The sequence below is a fragment of the Falco cherrug genome, chromosome 7 (genome assembly GCF_023634085.1).
Source record: "Falco cherrug isolate bFalChe1 chromosome 7, bFalChe1.pri, whole genome shotgun sequence".
NCBI classification, from domain to species: domain Eukaryota; kingdom Metazoa; phylum Chordata; class Aves; order Falconiformes; family Falconidae; genus Falco; species Falco cherrug.
The window spans coordinates 29134678-29151613 of NC_073703.1; the positions used below are offsets into that span (position 1 = coordinate 29134678).

General features: G+C 45.6%; 1 protein-coding gene across 1 annotated transcript in view; it reads right to left on the reverse strand.

Annotated features, from left to right (window-relative positions):
- The window catches only part of GPR132 (G protein-coupled receptor 132), an 84651-nt gene that overhangs the window by 23307 nt on the left and 44408 nt on the right, over positions 1 to 16936 (reverse strand). The window contains exon 2 of the mRNA XM_027807536.2: positions 9271 to 9382. The gene's annotated coding sequence lies outside the window, so the exon portion shown is untranslated. The remainder of the gene's footprint in view (positions 1 to 9270; positions 9383 to 16936) is intronic.

The following is a 16936-nucleotide window of genomic DNA, read 5'->3' on the forward strand; positions in this document are numbered from 1 at the left end:
TGTGTGATGGAGTTGTTGCAGAGCAGGCATGTGATGGTAGAGTTGTCACCTCTATGCTCCATTTCTCAGCTTTTCTCAAAATCCCCTTTTGCAAGATGACCTCAGAGGTCTGTGTGACTCCATGTGAGGTGAACACCCCCCCGCCCCCCCCACTATGAACTTCAGCAAGCAATGGGAGACACCTCCTGCCAGCAGCATGTGTCTCCATAAGAGCATCAGGGAGAGCCTCTCTGCACAACTGATTTTTTCGAGCTTTGCCAGACATTTTGTGATCTACCTGACTGCACCTCAGTGGGGGAACTCACAGGGCTGCACAGGCCCTATTTTACAATTACTTGTTGCTTCATTTATCTCCACTTGCTTTGTGTCACCGGCCTCCACTGGGGAAACTGAGTCTCACATGTGGGTGATGATCCCACTCTGCAGTGGCCAGGCCATGGAGCCACCTCCTGCAGAGTTAGACGGTTACCTCAGATGACTTTCTTAAGGCATCTTCTCAGAGTCTTCAGGGATGCTGGTAGGTGTGAAAGGCCCCTTCCAGTCTCTGCTGTTGTATTGTCACAAGCAATTTAATCTTCTGGAGAAAAGAAAGTGCCTGATGAAGGTAGGACATTCAGCCTTCAATTGCAGCGAAAGATTTAGTGGGGCACATGTCTTGAGACGTGTGCTTCTCCGTTTCTCAAATAAATACCCTGATACAGTCTGAAAAAGTAAGTATGGTCTTCCTTGAGATTTCTAGGTATGCGTACACACTGAGGGGAAAAATCCAAGTTTTTTCCCCTCCTTTCCCACCAGTTTTTCATATCCTCTTACTCCGTCATAAAGATGAAAAAGACAACAGAAAAATCTACTGGAAATCACCCTTGAAAATGCTGACTTTTGAGCTCTGGCACATTTCTCTCCATATAAATAGATATCCCTATAAATTGGTCTTCCTATAGACACCTGGGATTTTGGCTTGTGTTCAGCAGTTTCCATTCACTTAAACAACAGATTTACAGCCTCATTTTCCAAACACTATTTCCATGCCCTACTTGGTGCCAGGAATGTATTTTTTGAAGATGCATTTGTGAAGCAACAATACTAATTGGAAAGACTCTTCAAGATTAAAAGATGTCCCTTCCATTGTCTTTTCTCCTGACACTAGCAGCTTGAATCATTTTGTAAACAGAGCTACCCACAGAGAGATAAATGATGTAGCTTCACCTGGTGCTGGTGTAGTACAGGTGTATTTGAACACATGAGACTGGACATGTGAACTCTGTCTGCCCTGCAGTCTCTGGTGCATGGGAGTGATACCTGAGTTAGCTTTTCTAGAGTGGAAGCAGGTGGACCTTAACACCATAAAGCTCTGTGTACTCTGGGTTACCCAGATGTGGGGTGTTTTTGCATGAAACTTCAGTGCAGGCAAATCTGCAGGCTTCACCATTTTAAGAAATGCAAACATTTGGTAATTCTCCACCGGCTTTGCTAGAGTATGTGGCCAAATAATGGGAGGGAAACAGATACTACTCAGTTCTGGACTGATCTTGTGGGCTCTTTTCATTAATCGCATCTCTGAGTCTTCTTCTTTTTCTCTATTTAAAAAGACAGCTGTCACATCTACTTCCTTTGAAGATACTTTGTGATGAAGTGGCAAAAAGATGCTGTATGAGACCCAGGTATTACTACAAATTTTAAAAAAAATGTATAGATTACTATATGTAATGAACATGCATGAAATTCTCAGAATTCTACAGAACTAAATGCCAAGACTCCTGCTGACTTGACTGGGTGAGTGTCGTGGTGTGCTGTGCCCACATCACTGCTCGGGTCTCAGGCAAGCAGAACCTCTGGCAGGAGAAAGGCAGGCTGCAGTCCAGCTGCATCCTGGAGCTGCGGTTTATCAAATACATACAGCAGATACGTGGGTGAAAATAAAGCGTGTCTTGTTAGGCTTCCAAGTAAGTACCAGATACCCAAGAAAACAGTAATGCAAGCACAGCCATAAAATCCGACTTCCATTTCTCTGCAAAGGCCCTTGTCTCATCACCTGGGGTGACATCCCAGCACTTTTGGGAACAGGAGTAAAGTGCTTTGAGGACAAAAGAAGAAAGAAGTTGGTCCAGAAAGGATGTAGTGTCTTTGCTCTGCTTGATTTCAAGGTGTTTGAGATGCCTAGATACTGGTGAGGGCTCTGGGCAGTGGTAAACGAGTTAATTTCTTCTGTAGGCAGAAGAACATGAGTATCTGCAGGCAGCTGTAGGAGCAGCCCTGGATATCCTACGTATGTTTTTGGGCACCCTGGAGAAACTGACATTGTATTACTGAGCCAGGCAGTCCCTTTGCTCAGGACTTCTTTAAAGACCAGGAAGGCAGCAGCCACAGCAGAAGCGTTGGTCATCATCCTCCTGTTACCCATCTCAGGCAGTTCATGTTTCATACATTTTGCTTTGTACAAAACCAGCCACTTGTGTCTGTCTGCTCGCCAGCAGACCCCCTGAAACAGCCACCTAGGCCTGCAGCTGCGGTTGGGCCCACTTTGCAATACTTTTTATTTGTTCTGTTGCAGTGGACACCCTGCCGTATGGGGCAGACCCTGTTTCTCACAGGCACCATGCAAAAGCAACGTGAAGGGAAAGCAGAGTTCTGTAAGCTGCAGTTTAACATAGCATCTAAATAACTGCTCGAGGGCACAGCTTCAGGAGGCAGGGCTAGCCAACATCATAGGCTGCTTCTGTCCAAAAGGGAAGGTCCAGTGCCCTTTGGAAAATAAACGATATGATAGTTTTCTGCCGTTTTAGGGAGGAGAATTGGCTCAACCAAGGCTCCGACAAACACCAGATATGGTACAAAGGTGGTTGGCAGCAAATTGTTGTGTTGGCTCAGCTGCCTGTGGGACTGCAGCTTGCATCAGTCTGAAGCATGCGCTTAAAATGCTTTATGAGTTGAGGTCTGATTACTGGGCTGGAGCAATGGAGTTAGATCTGGGCAGCTTTAGTGGATCTCGGAACAGTGTCAGGCTCCCAGTGGCTGCTCCTATTAGCACATGGCAGCACAATTTGAAAAATGCTTTGCTTCTTCGTGCTGACTGGGCAGAATGACAGCCAGGGATGTGTCAGCTATTTTTATTTTTTTTTTGCTTTGAAGTATGATTTTAAAAAAATATTTAATAAAATGGACACAGTGTATACCAGGACTATTCCCCTAGAAAGCTTCTTAGTATTCCAAAGGCTAAAAGACAGGAGGAGAGAATGGAGGCTGGCATATTATTTATAGAAAGGACATCTTCTGGTGTCCTCTGTGGTTGTTCTGTCATGCCCATATAATGGTTTGTTGTAACAAATTATGAGTCTGTGATAGTAATCTAAAATTTGTGCACCTATTCCTAGCAGCAATGTTTTCTGCTAGGACACCACCTTTTACCTCCCTGTTAGAGGGGTCTTACTAGAAGCATCAGTGGTAGGACAACAAAACCATAAATAATTATCTTATGAAGCCAAAATCCTTGTGAAAGATGCTAGCAGCTTGGTGGTATTTACTGTTCAAAGTCTAATCCATTATTTGGGTATGAAGAGAAGCAACATCTAGTAGTTAAAAACCTTGTCAAGCTCAATCACAAAATCAAAAGAAAAGCCACATTCAAATGCAACATACTTTATAAGATTAATTATTACTTCGTTGAATAAGAAATTCAAAATAGTCTGAAATGATAAATCAGTTTCTGTCTGCTCTTGGTCTTTTTTTGGAAATCACCAGATTACAAATATTCCCTACTTCCATGTCTGCTACTGAATTTCGGTTCACTTTATTTTAGAAAATTTGAGGGGAGTTGTTTATGGTATAACTGAGGGGAATTTCCAGATGGAAAGGAGGAGTTAGTACATACAAAGCCGGACTCTGAGCTTTTCTCCTAAGCTTTGGTTTTTTTCTGAGAAGGGGAAAACAAAACAACAACAGTTCCTTTTTACTGGTGCTTTTTCATCTGGCTGTGTAGGTGGTACGCTGAAGTAGTAGTTTGATGGAGATTAAAGGCAGTGTGACTGCTATGTAACTTCTGTCAGAAGGGGGAATCCCAGCTCTTTAAAGGGCATGCGCAAATAGACGTGAGTAGCGGTATTACAGGGTTCAAAAGAAAAACCAGGCCAAACAATCTCCTCCCAGAACCTCCCCTAGATTTCCAGTATGCCTAAAAGTGGGCCGTGTCCCTGGCTGGGGAGGTTTCTGCCAGCATTGCTGTACGGTCACTGCGTCTGGGCTCTGCACCTCACCCCCGTTGCACCCTGTTGCTTTGCACCCAGCCTGAAGAGGTCCTGTTGGGTTAAAGCATCTCCTGGAGAGATGCACAGCCTTGCTCTGGAGATGCAGAGAATGGAGAGCCCACCAGTCCCCCACTGTGTTTGGCTCCTTCCCATGGTATTTTGTCCAGTTATCAAAGAGCGCTGCTGAAAACCGTCTCCTTTCTTCCAGGCTCAGTGTGTCTGGACTCAGCAGAAGCCAGTGCATCGTTTATATACAAGGAATGCACCTGTTTAATACATAAGGAGCACACCTATTGCAACTTTCTCACCTAAAGTAAAGCTGTCTTTAGTTCCTGGAATTTTTTTCCATGTAAATTCAAGGTACAAAAAGAGGCATAACTGCCGGAAACCATTCTTGGTAGAACAACAGACACTTAACAAGCCCTCCTTTCAGTTTATCCCACATCTAACCCACAGTCTGTTTCCTCTCCTTAGAAATCACACTCTTGATCATCTGCGGTCCCTAGATACCTGTGGCTGAGTCCTCCCATGTGGCCAGTGCTGAGCAGCAAAACACGTAATCCTGGTGTGGATTCAAAAGCATGCTGAAATCACAGTCCCTCTCCCCAAGAGTCTCAGTGTAGCAGATCTGCACTAGAGATGACCACCTCACATCAACAGGTCCTTCTAGGAAACGCTGCCACACCCAGGATTTACTTTTTTAATCCTGTTGTTATCTTTCGCTTTAGTACACAGCAATCCAGCAGCTGTAGTCCTTATTCCCCAGCTAGTGGCAGGTACCAGTCTATGTCTATCCATTCCTATGAGAATCTTGGTTGCTCTGGAGAAAAGATGTGATAAGGAGTGTAGGGGTGGAAGAGGGTGAGGTCTATACCTCTCCCACCGAAAGCAGGCCAAATATATGGAAAACACATGTATGTTTCAGAAGGAAAGTGATTGGGGAAGTGGCCTGGAGTCTGGGGAACTCTGCTCTCAGAAGTCCCAGCCTCTGGTGCCAGGGTTATTTTTGTCTTTTAGCAGACAGCTGTAGTGGATCAAATGGAGAAATAGTCCTGACAGCTGGGCCCAAAACACAACTGCTGCCCATGTACCCTGCCAAAGGTCATGCTCAAGGCCAGACCTGTGCTGGCAAGGCTGAAAGGTTTTGGTGATAGCTAGGAACTCAAGAAACAGGTGTTTTTTATGCAAGTATTTGTGTAATTAACTGCACATGGTCACAAGAGACTGAGAAGTGATTTAATGTGATGAATTGGCTAAAGCCAATAAAAGACCAGGGAGCAGGGTGAGTCCTGAACCTCACACAAGATAGTGTTTACTCTTGTCTTTGCTGGTTGCTGTTAGTTAATATTTTTTGTTGTTGTTTTTTGGGGGGGGTGTTTGTGTGGTTTTTTATTTATTTATTTTCTAGATTGCTTTGAAGAATGGATGTGTGGGAATGACACAAGACAGTAAGAGTGGCTTTACTGGGGGACCAAATGTCTGTCTAGCTCAAGATCTGGTCTTCAGTGGTGGCTAAAAGCAGTCCTTGGGGAAAAGCAGTGTAATGAAGGCAGCACCTGGTATCCTCTCCCCAAAGCCTCTCCATGACTCTGCAGGTCAGGGGCTATTTCAGCACTGGTCTTTCTACTGCTATGCATGAATGTGCTAAGGTAAAATTACTCCCCTACATCTCTGCCTACAGGTAACACCACATACACAGTCACAGTTGCTTTATTTTATTATGTTATAGTGCTGTACTGGGAGCCCATGTTGTGGTCATTCATTTGTATTTGAAATCTTTCACTTCTCCAGCTCTCAGATTAGTTATGGGATAACTTTTAGTGTTCTGCAGGACATGGTTTTGTTCCCTGGTACAGTATCCAATGCTTTAGAAAACTCCGAATCTATCATGTCTGAGCCAGACTCATAAAAGCTGGAACTCAGTTTGGCAAATAAATCTTGTTTCTCTTTGAAAGATGCTTATTAGCATTTGCTACACTCCCACCCTTAGCTCACAGTTGTTTGCATCTGTCGCTTCTGTTTTACTGTACTTACCCAATTCATCCTCTTTAGCCTTCTGGAATATTGATACGCTATGAGCACTTCTTCAAATGAAAGCAGGAGAGAGACCATGTCATCTCTTTCAGGAATACTAATTAGCTAGAGTGCTCATTTTAAATATTTTTTCCTGGTAGACCTTGTTTATCATCCTCTTGATATTACTGAGCAAAAAAGTCCCTCGACAGCTCCATGCTGTACATGTACATGATCTGACTTCTTTCTGAATACAGACAAATATTTATTAAGTACTCTTTTTTTATATATTACTGTTAATTTTGCTGCCTCTCTTTAGTGATGTTCCTGCACTATTGTTAAGCTACTTCTGTTCTTAGTAGATGTTAAAATACTTTCTCTGCTCTGTTCTGAGGTGTTTCCAGATGGTTCAAATTTGACTTACTCATTTTTCACACTTAATTACTTCTATTTTGTATTAGTTAGCAGCCATTTCCCCCTTTCACATCTGTAATAGATTGCGTTTCTACTTTACATTGATTCCTTTACTTTGTCACCGAACTAGGATGAGATTTTTATCTGTTTGCACTCTTGACTTGGAAATCCCAATTTTTTGACCATCTGATAAACAATTCATCAAAGGACTGAACTTTTGTTCAGATTTTTCTACCCACAGTTTTTCTGCCAATGTATCTAGATAGTAACTTTTGTCAAGTTAGAGAACTTACCTTTTTAATGTTGAGTGTTTGGGGCAGTCTTTTGTTTTTGGGGCAGCTACAAATACTCAGGTCACAGTCATGACAGCTGGTCTTTAGAGAGCAACAAACTTTCTACTCAGCAATTAGTTCATCATGGTATGTCATAGTGAATGATCTCACCTTAGATGCAGTACCTGATGGGTGAGAGAATTCACCTCTATCACTAAATGCTATTTTTCTATTGACTCTCACATCTCTAGCATGTCTCCCACTTTGAAGTCTAATTGGATGAGGGTTGAATGAATAATGGGTTTAAGGAACAACTCATCCTGCTTTTTTACTTTCTGACTTTCTTTGATGGTCTGTAGCAGATCGTTCTGCAGATATTTTTCCTCTTCTGCTCAGCATCTTGTAAATCTGACTTAACAATTCGCAAGCTTGTAGTGGTGATAGAGAGCACTGTCCCCAGTCTGCCCTTCCTCATCAACAGTTTTATTACAGTGATCGGGAAAGTCATCTCACCAGGCTTCTGTGGCATTAGTTACACCAAATTCCTTCACAACTAACATTACGTCCTGCTCGTGTGTTACTAATCTTTCTAGCACTGATATAGATGACTACAAGTTCTCATTATTTCTCATTCAGGCTTGCCAGGTTGCTGGCTGCATGCTGAGTTGTGGTGCACACTTCCTCAGCACTATCTTTAGTGTTGCTGGTCTAACCAGCCCTGTATGGCCCCCTCTAAAAATATGTGGAGCCTACATGTGGCAGCAATTTTTGTTTCTGATGTTACCTGTCTTTCTCAAGAGCAGGAGACAAGTGAAAGTAAGCCTGGCTGCCTCATGCCCATTGTGCTGGCCATGCACAGCTTATTCCCAATTTCTTCTGCTTTGCCTTGGTATTTCAGAATATCAGTCAAATACAAGTCTTCTTTTTTTGAGTTCAGGCTGATATTTCATGTCAGCTCTAGCTGCACGAAAACAAGAAAGACCTGAATACTTAGTGAGAAAATATTTAGGTTTAGGAGGCTTCAAGAACGGTTTTGCTGATCTGTTGATATGCACATGAAGATTGAGAAGTGAGGTTGACTCTGAACTGCTTGCGGGTTGCATCACTGTTACAGTAATAAAAAACAAATGTCGCTATAATATCTGGGTCATGGAAAGGTGCTTTTGAGACAGAGACAGGCTGTTGTGGTGGGAGTGTATTTCCAGAAGGAGGAAGGAAAAAGAGTGTGAGACAGTAACAGCAAGTGAGTGTGTATGTATTTGAGAAAGTGAGAAACATCATGAGCCAGCCAGCCTCCCACTGTGGGACCTGCTGCGGTACGTGGCAGGGCAGCACAGCGCCCAGCAGCAGAGCTCCAGCTCCTGTCTCCCAGCTCCCACCCCATAGCAGGGTGGCCAAGTCCACCCAGGGCTTGCCCAGGTGGAGGGGATGGCCTCACTCCTGGTAACAGAGCCTAGAATGGGCTGGAGGGACCAAAGTGAAATCTGAAGCCAGATGAAGGCATCTTCTGCATAAAGGCAGAGAGCTACCAGGGCAGACGGATGCTATGATCCCATGGCTCACAGCATGGATGCTGCACCAGGTAGTACGGAGAGGGTCAGAGGGAGCCTCCTGAGAGAAGTAAGGGACGCAAGGATGGAAAAGAGTTGTCATTTTGTCAAGTCAGGAAAGCCAGGACAGGACTTGAAGGCATTACAGTCAGAGCAGTCACACACAAAACCAAGACAGGAAGAGTGGTCTGATGCAGGGAGTGCAAGGGGGTTTCTATAGTGGTGGCATTTTGGGTGAGAAGTCAGGGGGGAAGATATTGTGCTACTGAAAGTGGGGACAGTGAAGAAGGTGTAGGCAGAAGATTTTACTGTAAGCAAGGTGAGAAAAGCCCCAGAGTTTGGTGATGCTGTAAGCAAAGACAGAAGTTACCGAATCTGACTGCAGGGAGAGAATAAGAAGACGGGAGAAGAAAAGGAGAGTGAACCTAGCATGGAGGTGGAGGAGGGAGTCAGCAGGAACGGGAGTGGGTCTAAAATAAAGGTTATTGTAGGAAGAGTGGTCTCTGAGCTGGTGGTGGGACATGTAAGAGTTCACAGTTACAGAGAGGTCAGACTAACAATATAGATGGAAATATCCTTCTCAGAAAAAATGGTTACTGTGATAAGGAATAGGGACAAGTTTGCCAGGGGAGGGACTGGCAAATGGTACTGAAGCCCTCACTGGCAAGGCCTGCAGAGGTGACTTGTGGGACAGGCACCAAGGGGTGAGAGTCCAGCTCCAGGAGGAGATGGCACTGAAGGTTCATCAGGGAGGGTCTGGATGGGGTCAGTTGCACTCACCACCAGGTTGGCAGTTTCTCCTCAGGGATGGAAGTGGTGAGGAGGGGCTCACGAGCAGCTGAGCAGGCAGTCTCAGTTGTCCTGAGAGGTGAAGCACAAAGCCACCAGTTTTCTGCAGGAGGAGCAGAGAACAACCACTCAGGATGGGCAAAGGGACTGGAGAGCTGCTCCAGGGCTTTAAGGAAGAGAACCCAGGAGCTGTCCCCGGAGCAAGCGAGGAGGGCATCTAGTGATGGACGGGAGCATTGCGGGGTGTCCCCTCCGTCCCTGGGGCTGGTGGCACCGTGTGCCTTCCCCCGACTCAAAAAATGACAGTCCTCTGCTGCATGCATCAAAGCTGTTCTGTGGTTGGATTTTGGGGAGTGTCAAAATGCACGTGAAGCTTTCTAGCTCCTCTGACTAGGAAATAGAGGAAGTTACTGGGAAAGTACATGTCAGAGGGGAACTGGGTTGTCCGTCTGTCTGTCTGTCCCCAGGCAGGACCTGCGGGAGGGCTGGACCGCTGGCTGGGGGTGCAGAGTTGTAACTGCTGCAGCCAGGACCATCACCACCTCGCCAGGGTCACAGCGCCAGGTCAGAAAGGCTACATGAGAGATGGTCTGAAGGCAGCCCTTTTTTTGACAGGAAAGATAACTTTTAATTCTTCAAAGTAAAAATTTAGAGATTTACTTCTTAAAAGTAAAAAAAGTTACTTCTTTACTGCTTTGCTACTTGGCTGCTTGTGGATAACCACTGCATCCCTCTCAGATGTAGGTGCATTCTTTCCTCATGGATGTGTATCTGGTTCCATGTGTCTGAAGGACAGAGCCTGGACCTCCACAGGCGAGAGGCACAGCTCTTCCCGGGGAGCCACAGGGAAGGAAACCTCACGCTGGGCCAAGAGCAGCTCGACAGAGCTACCTGCTGCTGATCGCAAGCTGCTTTTCGTTTTCAGCTTGGCCATTTATCAGAGACCCTGCAGCGGCAGTGAGGAGCTCCTGCATGCTCTTGGTGTGTAAGCACATTTACACTGCGTTGGGTAGGCTGGCTGCCTCAATAAATACCCTCACGTGCCTGTTGCCTGTGCAGAGATCTTGCTCTTGCGTGACTGAAGGGAGCTCACACACTTTTATGCAGAGGACTCAGAGGTGGCACGGAAAAGTCATCACAATTTAGGGATCTGAAGGGAACTTCTCAAAGCTTATGCAGTCAGGTATAAGTTGTTTTTTGGTTGTGGTTCCCCCCACCCCCCACCCCCCCCGGGTCACTCATTGTAAAACTATTTGAGTTACTCAGGGATAGAGAAAATTATCAAAGGGTTTAAAAGAGGCAAATTCAGACATGCCTCGGCTGTGCAGGCTGCACATCCAACCTCTTTGCCTGAAGAAGGAATGTAGCTGTTTCCATGTTGAAAAAATAACATGACTAAGATGTAGTGTGTTTGAATAATAAAGCAACGCAGCCTGGGCCCCACTGAGTGTTAAAGCAAGACTCAGCTTGTAAGATGTGGCTTCGAAGGATCTTGTACCTCTAACTGACAGGTAAGTTTTGTCTGAACCTCTCAAACCAGAGGAATTCAGGAATGGCCCAGGCTGACTCTACAAGCGCTGGTTCTGCAGAATGGATGACATCCTCGGGGCATGGGGTACGACGCTCTGTTCTCACTGAGCCATCAGTCTGTCCCCCTGCTCCAGTCCCCGCAGCTGTAGCTCCTCTTGGCTGTGCCTGGCTGTATGACCCTGGTCTTGGAAACAGCTCAGTCTTGGCAGGGAAAATATCTGAGGCACTGTGGGTACAATGGGCAAAGCCAGGGAAGCCCTTGTGAGCATGAGACTGCAAAAATGGGATACAGAGAAAAGTTTCACGTGCCTCTGTGGCTGTCACTTGAGCCAACGATGAGAAAATGTTGGGGAGAGCTGTGCCAGCATTTAGGCTTTGAGGACATTTGTTGTTCTACCCAGGTGCTTTGAAAACGATGGATAACATTCAGATTCACTGCTTGGGCCACTCACTTTTTTTCATTAGCATTTTGGAGAAGACCAAAACATACTAGACACAAACTTAAAAAAAAACACGCACAAAGCTGTGAATGATTCTAGGAGGCCACTTTCAGCTGCCCTTTAAAAGGTATTTGGATGGATGTTCAGCATCCATGGAGAACAACAGTAGCTTCGTCTGAGTGATTGACGCTGGTTGTATTAAAAATGTGAACTGATGGGGACTCCACCTCCAAGACTGGAGACTGTTTCCCTGGCCCAGTGTCACAACCCTGCATCATCTTCCCATTTTCCTAGGTTTTCCTATACAGAGCTGGTAGGTGGTCTTGTCCCACCCAAGATTTTATAGACACTTTGTTTTCCCCAGATCAGTCGATACATTTGTCCTAAACCACCAGCACTACTATCACCTCAAATGAAGGAATAAATACATAAATAATCCTGCATCCCAAAAGCAAATCAGTTATTCAGGGTGCTTCCTGGGTATAAAATCTCCGGAGCGGTGACATTTAGGAGGCTGTAGATCAGCTCGTTTGCAGTGTCATGAAAATTTCATGCTCACTTGGCAAGGAGGTTGGTGAGTCAGGCAAATGAGGTCTTATGGTGTCTCCCTGACCTGGATCCAAATGGAGAGAGTTTCAGGTTACTGCTGTGGGTGTACAGCTCGGGGAGGGAGAGACCCAAGTGCGTGTGGGCCTTCAACACCCGAGGAGACTGACTTTCGCATCTGTAACACCCTTAGGGATTTTTTTGAAAATTTCAGCCCTGCTGCCCCTGAAGTACAGCAGTCTTGCAGATGGATTTTTAGTTTCTAAATACAAAGGTTCAAACCATGCACAGAGCATCCACCTGCGAGTAACCTTATTGCTCTGCAGGGACTCACTCCTGCTCCCAGACATTCCTGCTACGAGGCCGCAGCACTGTCCCACGACTCTGTGTCTCACCTGATCCGCAAAGTGTGGCTGGAGGTGGCAGACGAGTGGAAAGAGGAAATGTGTCAACTAGTTGCTACAGTTTTGAAGCTTAAGAAAAGCCAAGAGTGGGGAAAATGAGGGAACAGAAACTAAAACCTGACAGCCCCAGTAAGCAGGTTTAGCTACAGCAGAACCAATTCATACAAAGTGAGAATCTGGACTTCTGAGTTGCTTACAGCGTTGTTGCACCGAGCCTGCTGTACTGTGCTGCTTGATTTGCTGCAGTCCTGCTTGCGCTCCCACGCTCTGAAAGGCATCAGGACCAGTTCCTTCACCTCCCAAATCTTTTCTGCTCCCCTGATGGGCTCCTGCCAGCCCAGGGATGCTCCAGCCCGGAGCTGAGGACCCGTACCGCCTCTCGCCAGACGATGTCACACTAACCCCGCGGATGCTCTCCAGCCGGGAGCTGGTCCCCCAGCCACCAGCACTGCAGTGGAGGGTGCCTCTCGTCCTGCTGCACTAATGCTTTGTCAAGCTCTCCTTTTTTTGTACCAATCGCGGAAGGTACCATTAAAGCTCTAAAATTTAATGAGCTCTAATAAAATCTCTCCCTATGATATACAACCGAAGCAAAGGCTATGCTGCAGGAAGCTTGCACTCGTGTATGCCTTTATAGCTTTCTCTCCTCTCTGTTTTAGCTATATATTCTTATATAATCACTTAATAGCTTTTCCTCAGCTTTTTGCTGTGGAGTTATTGCAGATTAACCCCATAAAGGTAGGTAGCTAGGTGTCTAATTGCCGCTTTGAGCCTAACCTTAGCGCAGGGGCATCTGCCCCACTTAGCTCTAGTGTTTACATTTCTGACACAGTGATATATGCAGACCTGCCTAAATCTTGGCTTGGCTGAAACGATCGTGCCTAAATCCTACCGGATGACTTCCTAGCCCACAGAAACAAATGGGAAGTCTATCCTCTCTCCCGATTTGACTTAAGAGTTCATCCTCTAAATTTACAAGGCACGAGAAGCTCTGTAAATGGCTGTATCCCATAAGCTTTCTCAGTGCACCAGTAATCTGCACTGGAAACAGATGCCGCTGATTTAAGCCCCCTTCTGGGCTGTTGGAAGCCCACACTGAACCTCTATTTCCTACGGCCCATGCAGAGTCTCCCACGTCCTGAAAAAGTGCTGTGAGCATCCAGCTGATAGATCCTCTGGGGTTTGGTCTCAAAGTCTCCTGCTGAAGCTGTTCCATGGTGTATAAATAATTAACCATTCACTGAACCAGACAGAAGTGGAAGATGGACTCTCCAGCCCCACAGTAAGGACACTCGTGTGTGATGTGAGAAAGTCAAGTTAGGGGGTTCCTGCTCCAGTGAGCAGCTAACCAGCAGCGCAAACTGGACCAGCTCCAATGGGAGAGGATGAGACCCCCCTTCCCAAGACCATCCAGGGCCTGCTTATTTGGGCATTTCCCTGAAACAGAAGAGAAAGGAATTTGCAAGCACCTTAACTGCTGGTACAGGAACCGAGACGTCTCTGTGGGAAGAACCTGAGCTACTCCACATAAAGTCTGAAGCATGAGCTGGGTCAGAAGGGTCCATCCAGCTCCATGGCTGTCTCTAGCCTTGGCTGAAGGCAGGTGCTGGTGAAAAAGCAAAATCACAGTGTAAATCCTTAATGATGCCTCTCCAGGACACACCCTGAGCCACCAGAAATGATGACTTTCCCAAGTGGATGTAAACACCTGCTCAGCTCTCCTGAGTTCCCCATGGGTTATCCTTGTGCCTTACCCAGGTAGCTCGTTTCTTGTGACCTCATTATTCTTATACCCTGTGGCAGAGGGCTGGACCCCCAGATCTGAGCTGGGAGGTCCCTGGGGTGGTGGTATGCCTCAGAGGTGAGCTCAGCAGCTTGTCTGCAGGTTTACTGTTGTGCAGCACCAAACATCGTGTGTGTCTGAAACCCACAGGCACCACCGTAGCTCAGACCTGAGCGCTGGTTCTGTGTTTTACCACCAAAAGTGACACCAGCCTCTATTGTGTTTCACCTGATGCTTTTCTTTAATGACCTGGTTGTGCAAGAACATCTGGGATGATTTTATTTAGTCTCAGATTTGGTTGCTTATTTTGCGAAAGGAAAGGGGAAAAAGGGATTCTTTTTGAAAAAAAGTCTCTGAATGTTTAATAGTTAACTTCCATGCACCATCAAAGGATCTCTCAATTCCCCTGTCTGTTCCACCAGTTTTAAAGTGGAGGCAAGGTGTGGAAAGAGGGTCAGTATCTTTTATAAGTCCCTCTGGTATATTTGAACAGAAAGGCAAGTGTGCAGTCCTTGACTGGTCTGAAACAGAAAACTCCAGGCTAAGTTTAGAAGCTTCTATTTCAGACCTGAAAAACAGTGGGGGTATCTGAATTTGTCCAGATCAGTAGTTAAGCTAATGAAAAATCCTTCTTTGCAGACCTTTCCCAAAGGGTATCCTTGGATCACCTCAGCTGTCGGTGAGGCTCAGCTGAAGTGAGTGGAGCTGTGTGGCTGTTAAGGCTCAACAGTACACAGAAGACCAAGGCTCTTGTGCAGGCCTCTCATTAGGAGAAGTTTCTGAACACCTTTGAAAGTTGCAGTTCTTCTGACATTAAAAGGTGGTGTAACTTAACTTTGGAAGCCCTGGAGAATTCAGGGAGAAGTCGTTTGACCTCCTTGTGTCTCAATCCATCCAGAACATGAGAGTGAAAAATAAACAGCACCTCATTAAAAAAGAAACAGATAGTGTGACTGACCTGAGCTTGCCTTGGTAAATAAATTACAAAGCCATAAAACTGCTTGAAGAGCTGCTTTATCCCCTTGAAACAACACCCACTTTAGACGCTCTTTAAGCACATCACACTGGGGGTGATGCAGAGGAACTGCCAAGGAGCCGTTATCATTCGCTACCTGTCAAGCCCCCATACATCCTCCCCAGGCTCATGTCTGAGCTAAGAAAGTACAAACCAGTGATGAGAGGTCCCATAAACACCAAGAGAGAACAATTTACCCATGAGCTTTCCCAGCTGTTCTTGCCGCACCAAAGCATCCCAAGCCCAAATTTATACCTGTGTCCTTCTTCATGCCCAAAGGACTCACCTTGATAGTTCAACTACTCTGGGCATTTAGATGCTGCTGCTTTCAACACTTATTGCTGTGATGCCCTATATTTCCTTGGTAAATAGCGGGGTTTGTGAGGCTGGCATAAATAAGGAACAAAACAGTCGAGGACTGCTGGGACAAGTGTCAGAGGAGTGATCTGGGATCTTGAAGATTTAAAGAAACAGCCAACAAAACAAAGTTTTGTGATGTCTGAGTTGATTTAAGTGCTGAGATGACAGAGGCAGTCTGAAGGAACGTCAGCGCCTCTATTTCGGCACCAAATCTGATTGCAGAGTGGGAAAGACCCACGGCTGCGAAAGCAAAACGCGTCTAGAAGTGCATTTGTAGGGATCTATCACCACAGATGGTGACTGATACTAATATAACAGGATTCAAAGTGGGGAAAGGCTCCATATATCACATGGCCAGCTGAAGCATGATCCCCTGTCGCCACACTGCTACAGAAGCAAACCAAATACACAACATCTTATCAAACATAGCGAACCTTCAGACCCTTGCCCGGTGCTGCATGGATAACCTGCCCATCATCTGAAACTCTCACCCTGCCCATTCCATCACCCCCTGATAGCTTCTGTCTTCGGGAATGTGACCTGCTATGGGTCACATGAAAAGATTATTGTAGCCTAGATGTTTAAGCTACATCAACTGTCCCTGTGCTGTGTCTGATAGACAGGTAGAACAACGATAGGATGTTTCGCCCCATGTCTAAACAGAAACCCTGCCAGTAGATCATGGACCTGTCAAAGAGAAGGTATAGACTTGCTTTTCAGTAGTTGTAGAATCAGTGCTTAACTGACATGGAACTAGTGAGGAAAGATACAGTTTCTTGGCATGACCTTTCTACACTTCTTTTAAATTCTTGTGTAATTAAAAAGAAGCAAGGAAAAAACTCCAAACCACAACAAGCACCACTTTTTATTGCTCCCCTTATGCTTAATGAAGTCCTAAAAAATAGGGAACTGTACAGACAAGACTCCTGAGCACTGCAGACCAGAACTTATGGGCTGTGTCCAGCCTGCTGCTGACACTTCACACAGCCAACTGCTACAGCGCATGACTGTGAGAGATCTGTAAGCAATTCAGGTCACTTATTATCCAGGACTGCAAGGCTTTAGTACAGTGAATGGAGGAAAAGAACTGTGGCACTTACGTTAGGTACCCAAATGCCCTTTGTCTTGAGCAGGAGGTGTGATTTTATGTGTCTTGTCAGCTCCTCTCTGATCTGCTTAACTGTGTAAAAGCTCCATCCCTCCAGATGTTGTAAGATGACGATGGAGTTTTGTTTTCAGATAGCTAAGCAGCTGTATCATGTCTCTGAATGAGATGAGTTTAAGATGCATCTGAAAAGCAGCTAAGTGGTAATCTCTGCTAGGCAGGATCACTTGAGGGCAATCACATTTATTATTTAATTTTACTGTTTAACATTGCATGATATTGTTCATCTTGAGGTGGACATTTATTGAGAGAAGTGCAGCAAAAACACAGTATTCCAGAGAGGGCCAGTTATATTTATGTGATACAAATATTCTCTTGCATACAGTGGCAGCGAAAGGAGCTATTTGCTCAGGATGAACTAATGCATTTTGCTGGCCTCCTGTCATGGTAACTCATCTCCGTCCAGACTCTGTG